We start from the raw sequence: 20,935 nt of genomic DNA on the forward strand, positions 1-20,935 counted from the left end.
TCCAAGACAGACAACAAGCGTATCATAAACTTATTATGTGGACAAGAAGGTGAATTGTTTACACATTTTATCAACATTAAAGTTATCCAATTTGTATAGACCATCACTAATATTAAGATTATAATTCTTTGTGTATTCAGAAATAGATGATTCAATGATATTTCTCGTGGTGCTGGAGTTAGAGTTAATAACTGAGATGGCATTATTAACTCTAATTCCAGTACCACGAGAAATATCATTGAATCTTCTATTATTAAATACACAAAGAATTATAAACCTTAAGGAAACAACATGGTGGTCAAAAATAAGCTTTAGGAATGAAGTTTATGAATGGAATATCAGTGAGACGATCCAAATGACGAATGAATGAGAGCGTAGTCAACATACAATATAAAAGGACATATTATGAATGGCAGCCAGGCAAGTAACGGCCCAACTGAATGGAAGGATTTAAAAGTTCGCGTTATATGACGAATTTTGATAGATTATCCAAATTTCCATTCCAGTTATGAAACTTAATGGTTGTGTTCAGTTCTAGAGACAAAGTTTAAAGGTTTGTGTTTCAAAGATGAACCACAAAGGATATCGTTAAATTAACTGACATTAAAATTTGTCAATTAAGTGAATCATTTTGTACAATAGTTGTAATTTGACAGAGTTAAAAGTTCGCATTTTCATTACAATTCTAATTCAAAAGTTTGAGATTCAATGATGGTTTGCACAAACTTAACGTACATTTAAGTTTCGTGTTTATATGACGTATCTTAAAGGACTCTGGTAAAATAACGCAGCTGGAAGGTTTACGTTCAAATGACGGTGTTTAAATGTTGATTGATGAATGGTAGATTTAAATGGATAGATTTTAAGTTCGCGTTTTCATGAGCGACTTTAAACCTTGTGGTTGAATGTCACAGTTTAAATGTTGGTATGTACAATGTTGACCAGATGGCGGTAGTGTGTAGACACAGCCATACCAGGTCGTATTTATCATCATTAAAGTCACCTTCCTTACTTACTTATGGCGGCGATGAAATTCACTGGTTCTTGATTGTGCACCAATTAACCTATCAGATAATGGTACAATGTTTGCCTGGTGTTGCATATATCACGTCTGTTGTTGAAACACAAGAATGCCAGGTGACTTTGGGAGTGGATGATAATGTAAAGATCAATATAAATGTGGGAAATCTTGAACCGCCATCACCAGACACAACACATGTTTGGATCTGGCGGGGGGAGGGACTTGCCTGTGACGTCACGATGCCCCGCCTCCAGCCTGGCGCCGCTCTGTGTGTGTGTGTGTGTGTGTGTGTGTGTGTGTGTGTGTGAGCTCATCTTTTGTGACTGTTATGTGTGTTGCCCCAATTCTTAACCTTATGTGTATGTATCGTGTCTTTTAGTTACTTGTACACACACAGACACACACACACACACACAGAGGCAAGCCAGGAAACTTAAAGACCAGATGGAACTCAGTGGGATATTCATCCACTGTGATAAATCCAGGTAAGAGAAGGAGAGAAGTTGTGTATACAACCACCACAATGTAAGTAAGATGTAGCATCATCATCAGTAAACATACCTGGTGTTGTAAACCTCTATCATATCGCTCATTACAAGTCTTGTTATCTTCATCATAAGGCAGGATTCTGAGGCTTGCTATCAATGTTGTCATCTTCGCTCAATAATCGTGGAGAAATGTTTGTACACTCTAATACAGTGATCAATATTGTAGGTCATAATGTAAGTGGTGTGTGACTAACTATAGCTGTAATATTACCTGTTCATTCTTGCTACTAACACATGACACCAAGTTGTCTGTTAGTCTTATTACGTACATTAATACACTGTTGTCTTGGCTTTACATCTCTACTAATGATGACACCTAAATCCTTCTCCTGCCTTGATAGTTTTATTTCCACATCTTAAGATGATACTGTAGTTTGCCTGCTATGTGTACACAGTGTAAACATATGTCTACGGTGAATATCACTGGCCATTGTACACTGACGTTGTTCAGCAATGTAAACCCAAGAGTGAACCTTAGACAACATGAATTACACTTATACTGAGTCTGAGAACCTATCATTGATTGTCATAGAATCCAGATGTAAAAAATATATTGCTACTGGATTTCTATAGAAAGTACGTGGGACATTGATGTTAAGCAAATTATACGATAATGAATTAAATCCCATAACTTTTCTGGAGCACAAGGTACAGAAATGTATGTAACATAAAACCGGTAAAATAAACATATCTAACATAAAGATTTCTATTTTGCAGATAACATAAATGTTTTACATGTAGAAATCGGTAATATCTTCAACAACCTAAACATAATACCATCAAATCTTATATTACAAGCTTTTTATCCGGGTTTTATGCACTAGAACGATATTGCCTACAGAAAAGTAATGTAGTTATTATCAGCACAAGGTTTAGAAGGTCTTAAACAAGTTATGAGTTTATATTCTTCAAAATTCTAGAAAGATCCATTAAGTATACTGGGAAAAATAGACTTGCTTTTTTGAGGCGATGAATGCTTATGAAAAATCATCGACATTTTCCTTAAAAATATTCTTTATGAATTGAAATCAAGTATTTTTTTTAGAGAAAATGTTTCTGAATAGCAACAAGACACAGTCAAATCTAACAAGCTGAAGTTCATCAAATGACAAAGAATATATGCGAATCTAACAATCTTATTAATATCATAAACCAAATATGTTGCACAAATTCTTCAAATCATCAAAAGTAATAAAAGAAGAAGCCATCCGTAGGTAACTTGTTACTCCCGGTGCAAAACACTTATAGGCGGAATCCGGTAACACCTCTTGAATAGCATGTGGAAGACAGAGTAGAGTGGCTAGGCTCAGAAGCATGTTCTCCACTTCAACTGACTAATGATATGTTAAGACAACACAAACCACATACATCCATTGTGAGGATGGAATCAGGGATGAAACATCTATAACTAGAAAGGTTAAAGATACAAAGATGGTGAAATACCTTTACCCGGGATCAGTAGCACCTGTGGTAATGGACACACCTTTGTAATGCTTGATCACTTACAACTGATCAACTTTAATACGAAAGTCTTAGGTATTGTCCCTCAGGAAAACTTTTTATAAATATTTATAAAACACATATATATGTTAGATATACACTATCTCTAGAATATATCTTTACCTGGGACGTGTAACACTTGTGTGGATAGACACAACTTTGTAATGCATGATCCATTACACGAAATGAACTTCACTAACGAAGAGTTATACAACGCGTCGTTGGAGAACATTAATCAAATACCTATACAGAATTTTTATGTTAGATAAAAGACATTTCTTGATAGTAAACATAAGAAATGATGACGAAAGATAAGAGACGTAGATGTAAATGTTTTGTTAAAAGATGAAATACTCCTGCCTTAAACTAGCTCTTTTTTCGTTCTTTTTTCAGATACCCAGAGGAAAATATATTTTGTGGTTTGTTTATATATATGGTTATGTTTTTCACAACTTTTTTGATATTTAATCTTTCAGGATTCAAGCTTAAAGATCTTGGTTCTGAACAACCATTATAATGCAACACAATACATATTTATCATAAACTAATAATCTATCACAATAACCATTATGTTTGTACAAGATTCTTTAAGTCCTCAATCACGTTTGGTAATATATAAGAAATTTTTCCGCCACTGACAAGTGGCTCCGTGGTGTAGTGGTTAGCACATCTGTCTCGTAAACACTTGGTCCGGGTTCGATTCCCGGCGGGGCCTTTGTTTTCAGTATTTTTTGTGATTGTAAATAATCGTAGGCAGGTTCTCTGTCTCTCTCTCTCTCTCTCTCTGCCTGTCTGTCTGTCTGTCTGTCTGTCTCTCTCTCTCTCTCTCTCTCTCTCTCTCTCTCTCTCTCTCTCTCTCTCTCTCTCTCTCTCTATCAGCCGACAGACAAGTTGATATGTGCTGGGTGGTTGGGTGGGTGTGTGGGGTGCAGAGTGGCTCGCCGTCATATGGCAAGAACTTCATCGCTCTCACTCAGTCACGCAATCTACATCCATAGTGGCGGGCTGGGGGAGAGAGAGAGAGAGAGAGAGAGAGAGAGAGAGAGAGAGAGAGAGAGAGAGAGAGAGTTCTGGCTTATGTGTTCATCTAACGAGATTTTGCCAAAGGCAGGGCAAGCGCGTAACGCTCTCCGCAGAAAAATATATTGTCACGAAGAAAAAGATCAAAGTGGTGGGAGTAAGGTGTTGTGATGTGTTATGTCTGGGAAGGAGAGGTTGTATGTTTGTGGAGTGAGAGCCAGCAGACAACGTCTGGGTGAGACAGGAAGGTAAGAAAGCTGCCTGAGTCAGAGGAGTGGTAATTAACAGCCACTAAAATGCCACGTGGTGCCTGGAAACTGTAGTGACGTAAGTGACATGGGGGCCTGCATGGGTCTGCTGGTGGTGGCGGGGTTGTCGTCAGAGACCAAATATAAATGTTGATGTTGCATGACATTAAGGTGAGGCTGTTGTGTGGTGTGGCGGGAAAGGTAGTATAATATTGGAAGCTGGTAATGTGGTATCGTACTCAGGCATGAAGCTCTGAAAGATCTGTGTGGCTGAACACGACGGTGCGACCTTCAGGTATTATGATGGCCTGACCTTTGACCTGACCATTAAGGTTATACGTGCATGTATGTACGTAACCGTAAGTATGTTTTCCTTTGTCATTATGTGTTTACAGTATACATTTGACCGGCTGGTGATCTCAATGGTGTCTGTGCTAAGGCCTGGAGTCAACTTTTGGACCTACAAGCATGATAGAAAGTTCTGGAGGCAAGTGTAGAAAAGGAAATTCTTGTAAATATTTCATGTGTGCTTCCATCATGCAGACAACAGTGTTGTTGGGTCAGGCTGGAGGTTTGGAGTGGCAAAGGAGAGACTAGACTTGATGACTTGTGTAAGGGGACGAGAGACTGACGTGGTGCCTCTCCTCTCCTGCTGACTCTCACCCCCAGCCTCTCTCTCCTGTCCTGCCTGACTCTCGTCCCAAGCCTCTCTCTCCTGTCCTGCCTGACTCTCGTCCCAAGCCTCTCTCTCCTGTCCTGCCTGACTCTCGTCCCAAGCCCTCTCTCTCCTGTCCTGCCTGACTCTCGTCCCAAGCCTCTCTCTCCTGTCCTGCCTGACTCTCGTCCCAAGCCTCTCTCTCCTGTCTGCTGCTCGTCCCAAGCCTCTCTCTCTGTCCTGCCTGACTCTCTTCTCAAGCCTCTCTCTCCTGTCAAGCCTGACTCTCGCGTCAAGTCTCTCTCCTGTCCAGCCTGAATCCCGTCACAAAACTCTCTCTCTTGTCCTGCTTGACTCATGTCCTAAGCCTCTATCTCCTCTCCTGCCTGACTCTTGTACCAAGCTTCTCTCTCCTGTCCTGCCTGACTGGTTGGTAAGGTTATTTAATGTATGTATGACTCATGGTGAGGTGTCTGAGGATTGGTGGAATGCGTGCATAGTGCAATTGTACAAAGGCAAAGGGGATAAGAGTGAGTGCTCAAATTACAGAGGTATAAGTTTGTTGAGTATTCATGGAGATTATATGGGAGAGTATTGATTGAGAGGGTGAAGGCATGCACAGAGCATCAGATTGGGAAAGAGCAGTGTGGTTTCAGAAGTGGTAGAGGATGTGTGGATCAGGTGTATGCTTTGAAAAATGTATGTGAGAAATACTCAGAAAAGCAAATGGATTTGTATGTGGCATTTATGGATCAGGAGACGGCATATGATAGAGCTGATAGTGATGGTCTGTGGAAGGTATTAAGAATATATGGTGTGGGAGGCAAGTTGTTAGAAGAGGCGAAAGTTTTCATCGAGGATGTAAGGCATGTCTTCGAGCAGGAAAAGAGGAAAGTGATTGGTTGTCAATGAATGTCGGTCTGCGGGGTTGTTAGGGAGGTGAATGCAAGAGTTTTGGAGAGAGAGGCAAGTATGAAGTCTGTTGTGGATGAGAGAGCTTGGGAAGTGAGTTAGTTGTTGTTCGCTGATGATACAGCGCTGGTGGCTGATTCGGGTGAGAAACTGCAGAAACTGGTGAATGAGTTTGGTAAAATGTGTGAAAGAAGAAAGCTGGGAGTAAATGTGAATAAGAGCAAGGTTATTAGGTACAGTAGGGTTGAGGGACAAGTCAGTTGGGAGGTACATTTGAATGGAGAAAAACTGGAGGAAGTGAAGTGTTTTAGATATCTGGGAGTTGATTCGGCAGCGGATGGAACCTTGGAAGCGGAAGTGAGTCATAGGGTGGGGGAGGGGGTTAAAGTTCTGGGAGCGTTAGAAATGTGTGGATGGTGAGAACGTTATCTCGGAAAGCAAAAATGGGTATGTTTGAAGGAATAGTGGTTCCAACAATGTTATATGGTTGCGAGGCGTGGGCTATAGATAGAGTTGTGCGGAAGAGGGTGGATTTGTTGGAAATAAGATGTTTCAGGACAATATGTGTGTTAGGTGGTTTGATCGAGTAAGTAATGAAAGGGTAAGAGAGATGTGTGATAGTAAAAAGAGTGTGGTTGAGAGAGCAGAAGAGGGTGTTTTGAAATGGTTTGGTCACATGGAGAGAATGAGTGAGGAAAGATTGACAAAGAGGATATATGTGTCAGAGGTGGAGGGAACGACTAGAAGTGGGAGACCAAATTGGAGGTGGAAAGACGGAGTGAAAAAGATTTTGAGTGATCGGGGCCTGAACATACAGGAGGGTGAAAGGCGTGTAAGGAATAGAGTGAATTAGAACGATGCGGTATACCGGGTTCGACGTACAGTCAATGGATTGAACCAGGGTTTGTGAAGCGTCTGGGGTAAACCATGGAAAGTTCTGTGGGGCCTGGATGTGGAAAGGGAGCTGTGGTTTCGTTGCATTATATCTGACAGCTAAAGACTGAGTGTTAACGAATGTGGCCTTTGTTGTCTTTTCCTAGTGCTACTTCGCACACATGCGGGGGGAGGGGGTTGTCATATTCATATGTGGCGAGGTGGCGACAGGAATGAATAAGGGCAGACAGTATGAATTATGTACTTGTGTATATATGTATATGTCTGTTTGTGTATATGTATGTATACGTTGAGATGTGTAGGCATGTATATGTGCGTGTGTGGACGCGTATGTATATACATGTGTATGTGGGTGGGTTTGGGCCATTTCTTTCGTCTGTTTCTTTGCGCCACCTCGCTAACGCGGGAGACAGCGACAAAGCAAAATAAAATAAATACAGTACTGTGTAGTTGACAACTCTTATATCATGTCCACCATGGTGAACAAATACGATGCTCGTAAATCTAATGATGACTCGGGTGAAGAAGAGGGTGGAAATCGCGACTCAAAGGAGACAGAAAAACCATTGCCATCAGTTGAAGTTAAGTGTGGGGAGCATAGAGTGCAGTATACTTATTGTATATGGTTCAGTCGTCGAGCACCAGGAAAGCAGACTACAACACAAAATTATGACCAGAACCTCAGGTTACTTGGAAGATTTGCATCAATGGAACAGTTTTGGGGTTACGATAGTCGTTTAGTCCTTCCTGTTGACCTAACTTCACACTCGGATATACATATTTTTAAAGATGGAATAAAGCCCATGTGAGAAGATGTTGGTAATAAGAATGGAGGGAAATGGATTGTTCGTTTACGCCAAGGACTGGCTTCACGGTGTTGAGAGAACATGATATTGGTAATGCTAGGTGAACAGTTCATGGTTGGAGATGAGATCTTTGGTGCTGTCATATCAGTGAGATTTCTGGAGGACATTATCTCTATTTGGAATCGAAGTGCACAGGACACAGTAACAACAGGACGAATCCGTGACACTTTGAAGCGAGTTCTTAACCTTCCTCTCAATACAGTTATGGAATATAAAACTCATAATGATTCTCTCAAGCACACCCACTCCTCGTCCAGCCTACTGCGGAAACCTGGCCCTCCCATGAGGCATGACCTGCACTGATGTTTCTATCCTCCAGCCACCACCCAACCCACCCCCCACCTCCTTGGAGAGAAGAGATTCTGGGGGAGGATGGGGGAAGAGGTTGAGACAACCATCATACTCTATGCATCTGTGTGAGTGAGAATATATCTGTGCCAAGTTGCAGTTGTGGTCATGTACATAGGTGATGTATGTTCTGAATTGTTTACAAAGCAACACATACCTTTTCTCTGATACATTTTTGAAAGCCGACACAGAATTAGATGGGAATATCTAAGCTGTACTCCTTTTAAGAAATATATGTCTGTGAGCTATACTTCAGCTTTATGCTTAACTCGCTAAAGCTTCAAAGACATGCTTTTCAACCAGGCCCAAACAAGACAGTTAGACCACCAAAAAATGGTAAATCAAACTACTGTCCACAATGTGTTTACCATCTTCAAGCAGTCTCTTGCTTTGGTTTAATCAATGAAAGTTTGGAAATAAGTTTAAAGTGATCGTGTTTTATCCCTAAGCGAAGTGTTTTTTTATCCTCAAGCAGCTCTTCCTTTGGTTTGATCAGTGGAATTTAGGAAATGAGTTTAAAGTGATAGTATTTTATCCCTGAGCAAAATATTTTTTGTGCCTCTTGGCAGCATATAAGCTGTTGGTCATTTACAGTTTGTCTTTAATGGGAGGAAGTATTTTGAAGCTAATTACAAAGTAATGGAAAAAAGTAATGATCCTGGATTTTGTAAAAAAAAAAAAAAGAATGTTGTACATTTTTCTTATGTAGATAGGCATATTTTGGTTTCAGGGGCCCCTTTGTGGGACGAAAATTATCAGAGCAATAGAAAGTCAAGGTGAAAGCTCAAGTGTTCCCTTTTATTTACAGGTATTTAGGATTTTATTATTTTATTATAGATAATAGGGAGGGTATACGACAAAGAGGTTATATGATGGATTGATTACTTAATATTTAATTACTTGTGCAGAAATGTGTTATATAAGGTGCTATGGATATATGGGTGAATAGATGATTACTTATCCCTAGGGATAGGGGAGAAAGAATTCTTTCCACGTATTCCCTGCGTGTCGTAGAAGGCGACTAAAAGGGGAGGGAGCGGGTGGCTGGAAATCCTCACCTCTCGTTTTTTGTTTTTAATTTCCAAAAGAAGGAACAGAGAAGAGGGCCAGGTGAGGATATTCCCTCAAAGGCCCAGTCCTCTGTTCTTAACCCTACCTCGCTAACGGGAAATGGCGAATAGTATGAGAGAAAGAAAAGAAAGAAAGATATATATACGTATATACATGTACATGTATATATATACACGTGTGGACGTGTATGTATATACATGTGTATGGGGGTGGGTTGGGCCATATTTTTAGTCTGTTTCCTTGCGCTACCTCGCAAACGCGGGAGACAGCGACAAAGCAAAACAAATGAATAAATAAATATATATATATATATATATATATATATATATATATATATATATATATATATATATATATGTGTATACCTGGGGATAGGGGAGAAAGAATACTTCCCACGCATTCCTCACGTGTCGTAGAAGGCGACTAAAGGGGACGGGAGCGGGGGGCTAGAAACCCTCCCCTCCTTGTATTTTAACTTTCTAAAAGGGGAAACAGAAGAAGGAGCGCGAGGAGTGCTCATCCTCCTCGAAGGCTCAGATTGGGGTGTCTAAATGTGTGTGGATGTAACCAAGATGAGAAAAAAGGAGAGACAGGTAGTATGTTTGAGGAAAGGAACCTGGATGTTCTGGCTCTGAGTGAAACGAAGCTAAAGGGTAAAAGGGAAGAGTAGTTTGGCAATGTCTTGGGAGTAAAGTCAGGGGTTAGTGAGAGGACAAGAGCAAGGGAAGGAGTAGCACTACTCCTGAATCAGGAGTTGTGGGAGTATGTGATAGAGTGTAAGAAAGTAAATTCTAGATTGATATGGGTAAAACTGAAAGTTGATGGAGAGAGATGGGTGATTATTGGTGCATATGCACCTGGGCATGAGAAGAAAGATCATGAGAGGCAAGTGTTTTGGGAGCAGCTGAATGAGTGTGTTAGTGGTTTTGATGCACAAGACCGGGTTATAGTGATGGGTGATTTGAATGCAAAGGTGACTAATGTGGCAGTTGAGGGAATAATTGGTATACATGGAGTGTTCAGTGTTGTAAATGGAAATGGTGAAGAGCTTGTAGATTTATGTGCTGAAAAAGGACTGGTGATTGGGAATACCTGGTTTAAAAAGCGAGATATACATAAGTATACGTATGTAAGTAGGAGAGATGGCCAGAGAGCGTTATTGGATTACGTGTTAAATGATAGACGCACGAAAGAGAGACTTTTGGATGTTAATGTGCTGAGAGGTGCAACTGGAGGGATGTCTGATCATTATCTTGTGGAGGCGAAGGTGATGATTTGTGGGGTTTTCAGAAAAGAAGAGAGAATGTTGGGGTGAAGAGAGTGGTGAGAGTAAGTGAGCTTGGGAAGGAGAGCTTGTGTGAGGAAGTACCAGGAGAGACTGAGAACAGAATGGAAAAAGGTGAGAACAAAGGAGGTAAGGGGAGTGGGGGAGGAATGGGATGTATTTAGGGAAGCAGTGATGGCTTGCGCAAAAGATGCTTGTGGCATGAGAAGCGTGGGAGGTGGGTTGATTAGAAAAGGTAGTGAGTGGTGGGATGAAGAAGTAAGATTATTAGTGAAAGAGAAGAGAGAGGCATTTGAACGATTTTTGCAGGGAAAAAATGCAAATGAGTGGGAGAGGTATAAAAGAAAGAGGCAGGAGGTCAAGAGAAAGGTTCAAGAGGTGAAAAAGAGGGCAAATGAGAGTTGGGGTGAGAGAGTATCATTAAATTTCAGGGAGAATAAAAAGATGTTTTGGAAGGAGGTAAATAAAGTGCGTAAGACAAGGGAGCAAATGGGAACTTCAGTGAAGGGGGCTAATGGGGAGGTGATAACAAGTAGTGGTGATGTGAGAAGGAGATGGAGTGTGTATTTTGAAGATTTGTTGAATGTGTTTGATGATAGAGTGGCAGATATAGGGTGTTTTGGTCGAGGTGGTGTACAAAGTGAGAGGGTTAGGGAAAATGATTTGGTAAATAGAGAATAGGTAGTAAAAGCTTTACGTAAGATGAAAGCCGGCAAAGCAGCAGGTTTGGATGGTATTGCAGTGGAATTTATTAAAAAAGGGGGTGACTGTATTGTTGACTGGTTGGTAAGGTTATTTAATGTATGTATGATTCATGGTGAGGTGCCTGAGGATTGGCGGAATGCTTGCATAGTGCCATTGTACAAAGGCAAAGGGAATAAGAGTGAGTGCTCAAATTACAGAGGTATATGTTTGTTGAGTATTCCTGGTAAATTATATGGAAGGGTATTAATTGAGAGGGTGAAGGCAGTGTACAGAGCATCAGATTGGGGAAGAGCAGTGTGGTTTCAGAAGTGGTAAAGGATGTGTGGATCAGGTGTTTGCTTTGAAGAATGTATGTGAGAAATACTTAGAAAAACAAATGATTTGTATGTAGCATTTATGGATCTGGAGAAGGCATATGATAGAGTTGATAGAGAAGCTCTGTGGACGGTTTTAACAATATATGGTGTGGGAGGCAAGTTGTTAGAAGCAGTGAAAAGTTTTTATCGAGGATGTAAGGCATGTGTACGTGTAGGAAGAGAGGAAAGTGATTGGTTCTCAGTGAATGTAGGTTTGCGGCAGGGGTGTGTGATGTCTCCATGGTTGTTTAATTTGTTTATGGATGGGGTTGTTAGGGAGGTGAATGCAAGAGTTTTGGAAAGAGGGGCAAGTATGCAGTCTGTTGTAGATGAGAGAGCTTGGGAAGTGAGTCAGTTGTTGTTCGCTGATGATACAGCGCTGGTGGCTGATTCATGTGAGAAACTGCAGAAGCTGGTGACTGAGTTTGGCAAAGTGTGTGAAAGAAGAAAGTTAAGAGTAAATGTGAATAAGAGGAAGGTTATTAAATACAGTAGGGTTGAGGGTCAAGTCAATTGGGAGGTAAGTTTGAATGGAGAAAAACTTGAGGAAGTAAAGTGTTTTAGATATCTGGGAGTGGATCTGGCAGCGGATGGAACCATGGAAGCGCAAGTGAATCATAGGGTGGGGGAGGGGGCGAAAATTCTGAGAGCCTTGAAGAATGTTTGGAAGTCGAGAACATTATCTCGGAAAGCAAAAATGGGTATGTTTGAAGGAATAGTGGTTCCAACAATGTTTTATTGTTGCGAGGCGTGGGCTATGGATAGATCTGTGCGCAGGAGGGTGGATGTGCTGGAAATGAGATGTTTGAGGACAATATGTGGTGTGAGGTGGTTTGATCGAGTAAGCAATGTAAGGGTGAGAGAGATGTGTGGAAATAAAAAGAGCGTGGTTGAGAGAGCAGAAGAGGGTGTTTTGAAATGGTTTGGTCACATGGAGAGAATGAGCAGGGAAAGATTGACCAAGAGGATATATGTATCAGAGGTGGAGGGAACGAGGAGAAGTGGGAGACCAAATTGGAGGTGGAAAGATGGAGTGAAAAAGATTTTGAGTGATCGGGGCCTGAACATGCAGGAGGGTGAAAGGCGTGCAAGGAATAGAGTGAATTGGAACGATGTGGTATACCGGGGTCGATGTGCTGTCAATAGATTGAACCAGGGCATGTGAAGCGTCTGGGGTAAACCATGGAAAGTTGTGTGGGGCCTGGATGTGGAAAGGGAGCTGTGGTTTCAGGTGCATCATTACATGACAGCTAGAGACTGAGTGTGAACGAATGGGGCCTTTGGTGTCTTTCCTAGCGCTACCTCGCATACATGAGGGGGGAGGGGGTTGTTATTCCATGTGTGGCGAGGTGGCGATGGGAACAAATAAAGGCAGACAGTATGAATTATGTACATGTGTATATATGTATGTCTGTGTGTGTATATATATGTGTACATTGAGATGTATAGGTATGTATATTTGCGGGTGTGGACGTGTATGTATATACATGTGTATGTGGGCGGGTTGGGCCATTCTTTCGTCTGTTTCCTTGCGCTACCTCGCTAACGCGGGAGACAGTGACAGGGTGCTCAACATGGTTCTCGTCCTCCTGCAAGAGGACAGCACCGGCTCCCACATTGCTGGCGTCAACAGCTAACTTGAAAGGTTGATCAAAATCAGGGGCCTGCAAAATAGCACTATTACAAAGTATGGATTTTAATTGATGAAAGGCTATCTCACACTGCTCATTCCACACATATCTAACATCTTTCTTCAATAAATCTGTCAGAGGGTTGCGACTGTTGCAAAATTTACAATGAACATCCTATAGTACCCAACCATACCCATAAAACGTCTCAGTTCTCTTCGAGATCGGGGGGCACTCATCTGGGATAAAGACTGGACCTTCGCAGTCGGTGGGGCTAGCTCACCTTGACCGATCACATAACCCAAATATTGCACCTTGGCCTTCACAAACTCGCATTTGTTCCAATTGAGAACAAGGTTAGCCTTATTCAAGGCCGTCAAGTCTCTGCAGATGCTCGTCCCAACTCTGACTGTATATCACAATATCATCCAGGTAGACGACACAACCAGGCAGGTCTCTGATGAGGATGTCCATAAGTCGCTGAAATGTAGCAGGGGCGTTCTTCATGCCAAAAGGCATCACTTTACACTTATAAGTTTGTCCTAGCACTACAAAGGTGCTGATATCTTGTGCTCTCTCCGTCAACCTAATCTGCCAGTATCCTTTTCTGAGGTCTAGTTTTGAGAGGAAGCGAGCATTGCCGACGCGATCTATGCGGTCTTCCACTCGTGGCAGGGGGTAACTGTCAGTTCTTGTCAACTCATTAACCCGGCGGTAGTCAATACAGAACCGATATGTCCCATCGGACTTGGATACGAGAGTAACAGGGGAGCTCCACTCTGACTGACATGGCTCAATCAGGTCGTGCTCAAGCATATAGTTCAGCTCAGTGCGAAGGATGGCCGCTCGTTGTGGGCTCACTCGGTACGGAGCCAATTTAACCGGTCGGGCTGTCTCCACGTCCACATCATGGGTTGCGAGAGAGGGCTGTCCAGGTGTGTTTCGGAAAACCTCTGGGTGTTTTGACAACAAGGCGAACATTTGCACACGTTGCTCTTCCGACAGGTGCGAGAGCTTCGTCTCCCACTTCCTGTTCGCGCCTCCGCCCGGTTCCCAGGCCTCCGAGGCACTCGCAGCTACGTCGTCGACTTCATCACACACGGCTACCGCTGGACGTTGGATGATGCAGACTGGCACCTTCGGTTCCAAAGGGGGAGGATCACGACGGAAATATGGCTTAAGCATGTTGACGTGGCATAATCTCCGACCTCTGCGCCTACCGGGGGTAGAGACGAGGTGATTTGAGTCTCCTACACTCCGGATAATGGTGTAGGGACCCTGAAACCGGGCAGCCAAGGGTTGACCTGGTTGCGGTAGTAGAAGCAACACCTCGTCTCCCGCCTCAAACCTTCTCAAACGAGATCGTTTGTCAGGCCATATTGTCCTCCGTTCCTGAGTCTGTCTTGAATGGGCTGGAGACAAATCCTCAGTCTCACCCACTGACTCTCGTATGGACTCAAAATTAGGACAGGAGGTATCACACAGCTTCTCCTCACTAATTCCATCCTCATGGAGAGTCTTCTCTCTTGAATGGGCACGAGACAAACCCTCAGTCTCAACGGAGTCTATACCAGGGGAGAGGGTATCATACAGCCTCCTCTCGCTGGCCTCACTCTCAGGGAGAGTCTTTAAGTTCGCCGTCTCAACGGAGGCTACACCAGGGGAGAGGGTATCACACAGCCTCTCGCTGGTCTCAGTCGGGGGGAGAGTCTTAACTTCCTGCGTTTCAACGGCTATGTCCTCAGGCACACGGCCTGCCGTGCCAGCTGTCATCGACCTGGCTTCATCGTGGTTGGGGACTAACTCTGGTACTTCTCCCTCAAGCTGCGTTGCCTCCGTGGACTCCACCGGTCCCGTAGGTAACACCGGCACTGGGTTCATCTTCCCACCCGCTAGGTCACTGCCTAACACAAAGTCCACGTCTAAGACAGGTAACTTATCTACAATCCCTATAAGCGCATGGTCCGTGAAGAGATCTGTTTCTACTCTCACATCAACTAGTGGAGCTTACTTGGAACCCGACTCTCCATCTAGCAAGACTCGGTCTCCAAACTCTTCTCACTGCACCAAGCCATCCAACATCAGGGACTGTAGCGCACCAGAATCCCGTAATACGGTCACTTTTCGTCGTACACCACATCTACTAACATAGCCCTCAGACAGGAACGCATTGTAGTTCCCACAGAACGGATCCTTAACTACAGATTGATTAACACTCTCGCAACCCCTCACTCTCCTAAGAGCAGGGATAGCCTTACCTACTTTACTAAGTGGACCTAAAGTTGAGAAGAGACTTACCGGCCTACTTTGGGTGAAGTCTCTGTATTCCTTCTCTCGAGCCCAGCAATCCCTCACCTGGTGCCCAGCCTTGCCACAGTGAGAGCAAAACTTTACTTCCTGGGAGTATTTCCCCTGACTTTTATGAGTTACCGGCAAGGTAGCAGATTCAGGTGGGATTACATGACCTCTGGTCCTCCCTCTGCCGTCGTAGCCCTTTGAACGTCTGCCCACGTCAAGTTTGAGATTTAGCACGTACTCATCTGCTAGTTTCCCAGCTTCCTCAAAATCCTTCGCTGTTTTAGTCATTATGTACTGCCGTACATCACGGGGTAGACCGTCCCTACATTCCTCGAATACTACTAGTTTTAGGACAGAGTCAGCATCATGATAAGCTCCTTCGGAGCGTACCCATTGCACGCCTAACTTGTACTTTTCACGAAAGTAATCTAGGTAGGTTTGATCAGGACGCTCATTCTTAGCTCGAAATCTGAGTCGGTGTGCTTCCGGGCTTAAATGATAAGAATTCAGCACTGCCTGTTTCACGACTTCATAATCATTACACTGATCATCGTTCAACGCGGTGTATGTGGATTCAGCTTTGCCAACAAGGAGGGGCCGCAAAACTGTCACCCAGGCTGACTTCGGCCAAGAGCAATCACGGGCAGTCCGTTCAAATTTAAGGAAAAAGGAAGCCACATTATCTTCATCGAACTTAGGTACGAGATGTAAGTCACCCAACCGAGACGACACTGGTCCCGAGGGTGAAGCGTTAAGTCTAAGTTTTTCACGTTCGAGAGCTAACCTAGCTTGTTCAGTCTGCTACTTCTGTACCTGCACTTGTGCATTGATCTTAGCTATCTCTGGCTGAATTCGCCAGTACTCGGGATCAACATTATCATCATTAGGGATATGGGGAGGGATCGAGACTTCGGCCGACGTTAATGATGGAGCGGTATTGTCAACACTGATCAACGACATGATTAACGAATCGAGGAAAGAGACTCCGTTAAGACAAGAAATATCCTGGCAAGGTCGCCAATTTATATGTTACGAACTCAGTGCTTATTCGAGCAAGGTCGCCAGTAACATATATACGTTACAAATACTATATTGATCCTTTACTTTTCAAGGACGTTAGATTTGTTACGTTGCACAACTCAGGATAACGCTATCTTAACGTTATGGGATTAAAACAAACACCAAGGTTAGAATTACTTATAATGAAAGAATTCAAATGTACAAGGTGAACACATAAATCAGGCACGAATCATTTAAGTTAACACTAAACATGAGTTTAACATTGAACATGAGTTAACATTGAACATGAGTTAACATTCCAGATAAGATTTCAAACCAGGAGATCTCTTTCCTTTATGACTCTTTGTTCGATAACATTACACTTAGTTAGACCTGACGTGACACAGTAAGCATCATCGTTACACTTAGTTAAACTTGACGTGACACAGTAACATCTTACAAACTAGGGCAGCGGTGGCTACGGGGTTCGAGACAGGGAAAGCCTACATTACCTTGCTGGGCTCGGGACTGCTGAAGGAATCGACTCCCAGACGATTGTCTGAGCCATTTATCTGAAGGACCAGCAAGGCAGGAACAGCTAGCCACGCCTCGACCCGCCACCTATGGCTACAATAGGTCAGAATGACACAATTGCCCTTGATAGGTCAAGAGACTGATTGTCACACCCTCATCTTGACGTGATTGGCTGAAGGAGGTCTCAGGTCCAGCCCACATATTCAAACTTCTTTGCTCCCTTGTCCATGACAGCAGCGAACGTACGGGATGACATACCCGCAGCTGACCCCACGCCTTGGCCTGACGCCGTTGACAAGGGTTTGGGTGCTAGAGGACTGGTCAAGATCTGGTTCAAAACATAATTACTAAGGCAATTAACACGGTCAGGGAAGTGAGATCCGAGCCGATATCAGCCACACCCTACACCAAAAACACCATATATACAGAGATACACCATACTTAAATATACGAATATGTGGGCACACACACGTGTTCGTAACAATATATATATATATATATATATATATATATATATATATATATATATATATATATATATATATATATATATATATATATATATATATATATATATATATATATGTATTTATATATAAACAAAATTATGGACATACATCGGAAATGTTCCTCCTAATTCTTTTGTTTAATTTTCATCGTTTAGGTGTTTCTAGGCCCTTTTATTTCTGGTTGCTTACCGTTGCTTTAGAATTAATTATTTGATTTGATTGTTAGTTTTTTACTTTGGCTTATTAAGTTGTTATTTTCAACATTACAGGCGTTTATCATGGTCAAACGCCATCATCACTACATCCTCACAATCATTTTGATTATCAATGGCTTTTCTGTGGTTTTAGGTTATCTTCACTACATCTTCACAGCCATCTTGTTTTCATCATCAATGACGTTTATTTTGGTCAAAGACAATCTTGACTACATCCATATTCTTATCTCATTTTTAATATCATTGACCTCTATCTTGTTATAAGCCATCTTCACTACTTCCTCATAATCATCTTACTTTTATGGTGAAAGACCATCTTCACTACATCCTTGTAGTCAAGTCACTTTCAACAACATTGAACTCTATCTTAATGCGTTAAGAACAAAGGACTGGGCTTCTGAGGGAATATCGTCACCTGGCCCCCTTCTCTGTTCCTTCTTTTGGAAAATAAAAAAAAAAAAAAAAGGGGGGGAGGATTTCCAGCCCCCGCTCCCTCCCCTTTTAGTCGCCTTCTACGACACGCAGGGAATACGAGGGAAGTATTCTTTCTCCTCTATCCCCATATATATATATATATATATATATATATATATATATATATATATATATATATATATATATATATATATATATATATATATATATATATATATATATATATATATATATTCATATATATATATATATATATATGAATGTAAGTCGGTATATCAGGAACCCATCTGAAAGGTGAACCTTATATAAACTACATTGCAACTTACATACAAATAGAATCATCTATCTTCACTATATTAGCTTTACTATATTTGAATATAAACAAGGTCTAACCGAGGTTACTTGGTTGAGCAAGACGTGAGAATATCATCAACTGGCCCTCCAGCCCTGGGTTGAAATTGTCGTTCTGACGTACTTCGAGTTCAGTGCTGATACAGGACCATTGATTTAAGGATTACCTTGTTAGTCTGTGTAACTTCGCCTAACCCAATCCACGTCTTCAATGGCTTTCTGTTACTACAAACGGGATTACAAAGGAAAGGCTTCCTTTGTTAGTTTCATGAATACCTTCGTTCAAATGAAGGGAAAGACTATTACTATGAAGCGGTACCTTATCAGCAGGAAAGAGCTGCAGCAACGGTATGAAAGTTACTGCAAGATACATAACGAGCCCGTGGCTTCCAACGTAAACATCGGCCGCCATTTGGGTTCACTCGGCATCATGTGTGACACCAAGATTGGACCCGTTGGCAAACAGGAACGATACTATTCTGGTATCATGTGGCTCGATGGCGCAGGATCACCAACTGAAATGCAAAGAAAATGGAGAAAGCCGCCCAAACGTATCATGAAGGCCGTGCAAGAGAAGATCGAGAGGAATCGGTTGAGAGACGATATCGCTCACAGTATATTGAAATTTATACCCAAGACTTCCCCTGATCTCCAGACACAGCCAGTCACAGAGACCACCAGCCCCGCTTCCCAGACACAGCCAGTCACAGAGACCACCAGCCCCGCTTCCCAGACACAGCAAGTCACAGAGACCACCAGCCCCGCTCCCAGACACAGCCAGTCACAGAGCCACCAGCCCCGCTCCCAGACACAGCCAGTCACAGCCCACCAGCCCCGTCCCCCACACAGAGCCACAAGATCCTGATATTGAGGAAGCAAATGAATTTCTCGATGATTTTTTGCTTTCACTGGAGAAGAACTGATGAGTTCCTTATAGACAAGACAAAATGTTCAAAAAGGAATCTATATAAGTTCACTTATGGAGTGAGATCTTTGACGGAGCTGTGCTGCCTATAGCACAGCCTACCAAAGGGTGATCTTTGCTGTCGTGCAGTAACCTCATGAGGGCGGAGTCCGGCTACACTTTCTTTACCGAGGAAAAGATCTCTGCACTAATATTGAGTTTCTCCGTTGGCGTCAGGGTAAACACCCATCCCCCCCGAAGCTTGGTTACCTTTCCGTGGTGGGGGGGACTTCATGGATTGGGCAGTAGCAACCATCGTTGGTTGCTTCTGTTCAATCCATGAACGAAAAACCAAGCATCTTGAACGTAATTGTCGTATAAATTCACTTGGTGTCAAAACTGACGCGAAAGCGGTTGTCTCAATTTTGTCAGAAATGTTTGTGCGTTTCGGCCTGATGGCGGGAGTCGGTTTGGCGCTGTGGTCATGAGGGAATACGAGGAAGATTGGCAACCGTCCCAGAAGTAGCTACAGTGAGGCCCAGCAGCTGTCCCTAATACTGTGGAAGGCACTCATGTAAGGTGTGCAGTGAGGCGCAGCAGTAACAAGGGAAACGGACAACCAAAACAGCAATCTTGATCATCAGGAGGCTATCCAATGCTCAGAGTAGATAAGGACGATTATTGTATGGCTTCGCTCAGAGGATGAAAATCTTAGCCGTGAAAATCAACAAGTAAAATAACTAGTAGTTAGTGGTAGTGAAGTGGAATTACCGCATTTCTGTGGTCTTAATAGTAAAACGAAACTTTTCGTTTTCTCCATCAATCTAGAGGTGTTGTAGACCACCATCCTTAAGGTTGTAAGGTAATGGTAACTACAAGGTTATGACCTCAGGAAATTTGTGATGGAAAGTGCAGGAAATGTGGTAATGTATATAATATAAATTATATAATTGCATAACAAATGTGTTATAAAATTTTGTCTTCTCTGTTTCCGTTCATTAATTCAAATACAGGTAAGTTTTCTCTCTAACGAGGTGGGATAAGCTACGTGCACTCGGCTTGTAAATGTGGTGACTTTCCCTTCATTACCACAATGGTGTGCTGAACTGAAGATGTAGAATTCCGTAGACGAAACTAAGATGGGAAATCAATCTACATCAAAGATTGAATGTATGTATCTTTAGATGGACATAAAACAAACGGACGGAGGAGCACAGTGGAGCAAATGAATTTCAATAGCACCACTTAAAGTAGGCCTTTCAACTAGTAGTGGCTTTAAATCAAACTTTTTCGAGCCAAGGTTTATTTAGCACCTAAACTAATTCCCACGACCTTACCTTAAGAAATATTTTCAGAATGTACTGTCTGAACATATTTCTAAGATAAGGTCATTTAGGTTTGGTTTAGATGCTACCCTAACCTAGGTTAGAAAAAGTTTCCTTTGCTTCAGAGCCCCAACTACGTAGACGGGCTACTGTTGATATTAAACAGTAACAGAAAGGTGATAAAACTGAGATGAAATGAATAAGAATATAGAATGGGTCAGTTGAAAGTTGAAGTATTTGCTAAATACAATTTTTGACAGATCCAAATGCATCCTAAAGTCAGTCACTTAAATCACAATGCTGAATAT

General features: G+C 42.4%; 1 non-coding gene and 1 pseudogene across 1 annotated transcript; both read left to right on the top strand.

Moving 5' to 3' along the window:
* The first annotated feature begins 3,712 nt into the window (after nt 1–3,712).
* Nucleotides 3,713–3,784, top strand: TRNAT-CGU (transfer RNA threonine (anticodon CGU)). Its single transcript has one exon. It is a non-coding gene; the product is annotated as a tRNA-Thr (tRNA).
* A 3,481-nt stretch (nt 3,785–7,265) lies between these two features.
* On the top strand, nt 7,266–7,967 carry LOC139747764 (eukaryotic translation initiation factor 4E type 2 pseudogene; annotated as a pseudogene).
* Nucleotides 7,968–20,935: the final 12,968 nt, after the last annotated feature.

This window comes from Panulirus ornatus, chromosome 70, assembly GCF_036320965.1.
Source record: "Panulirus ornatus isolate Po-2019 chromosome 70, ASM3632096v1, whole genome shotgun sequence".
Taxonomy (NCBI): Eukaryota; Metazoa; Arthropoda; class Malacostraca; order Decapoda; family Palinuridae; genus Panulirus; species Panulirus ornatus.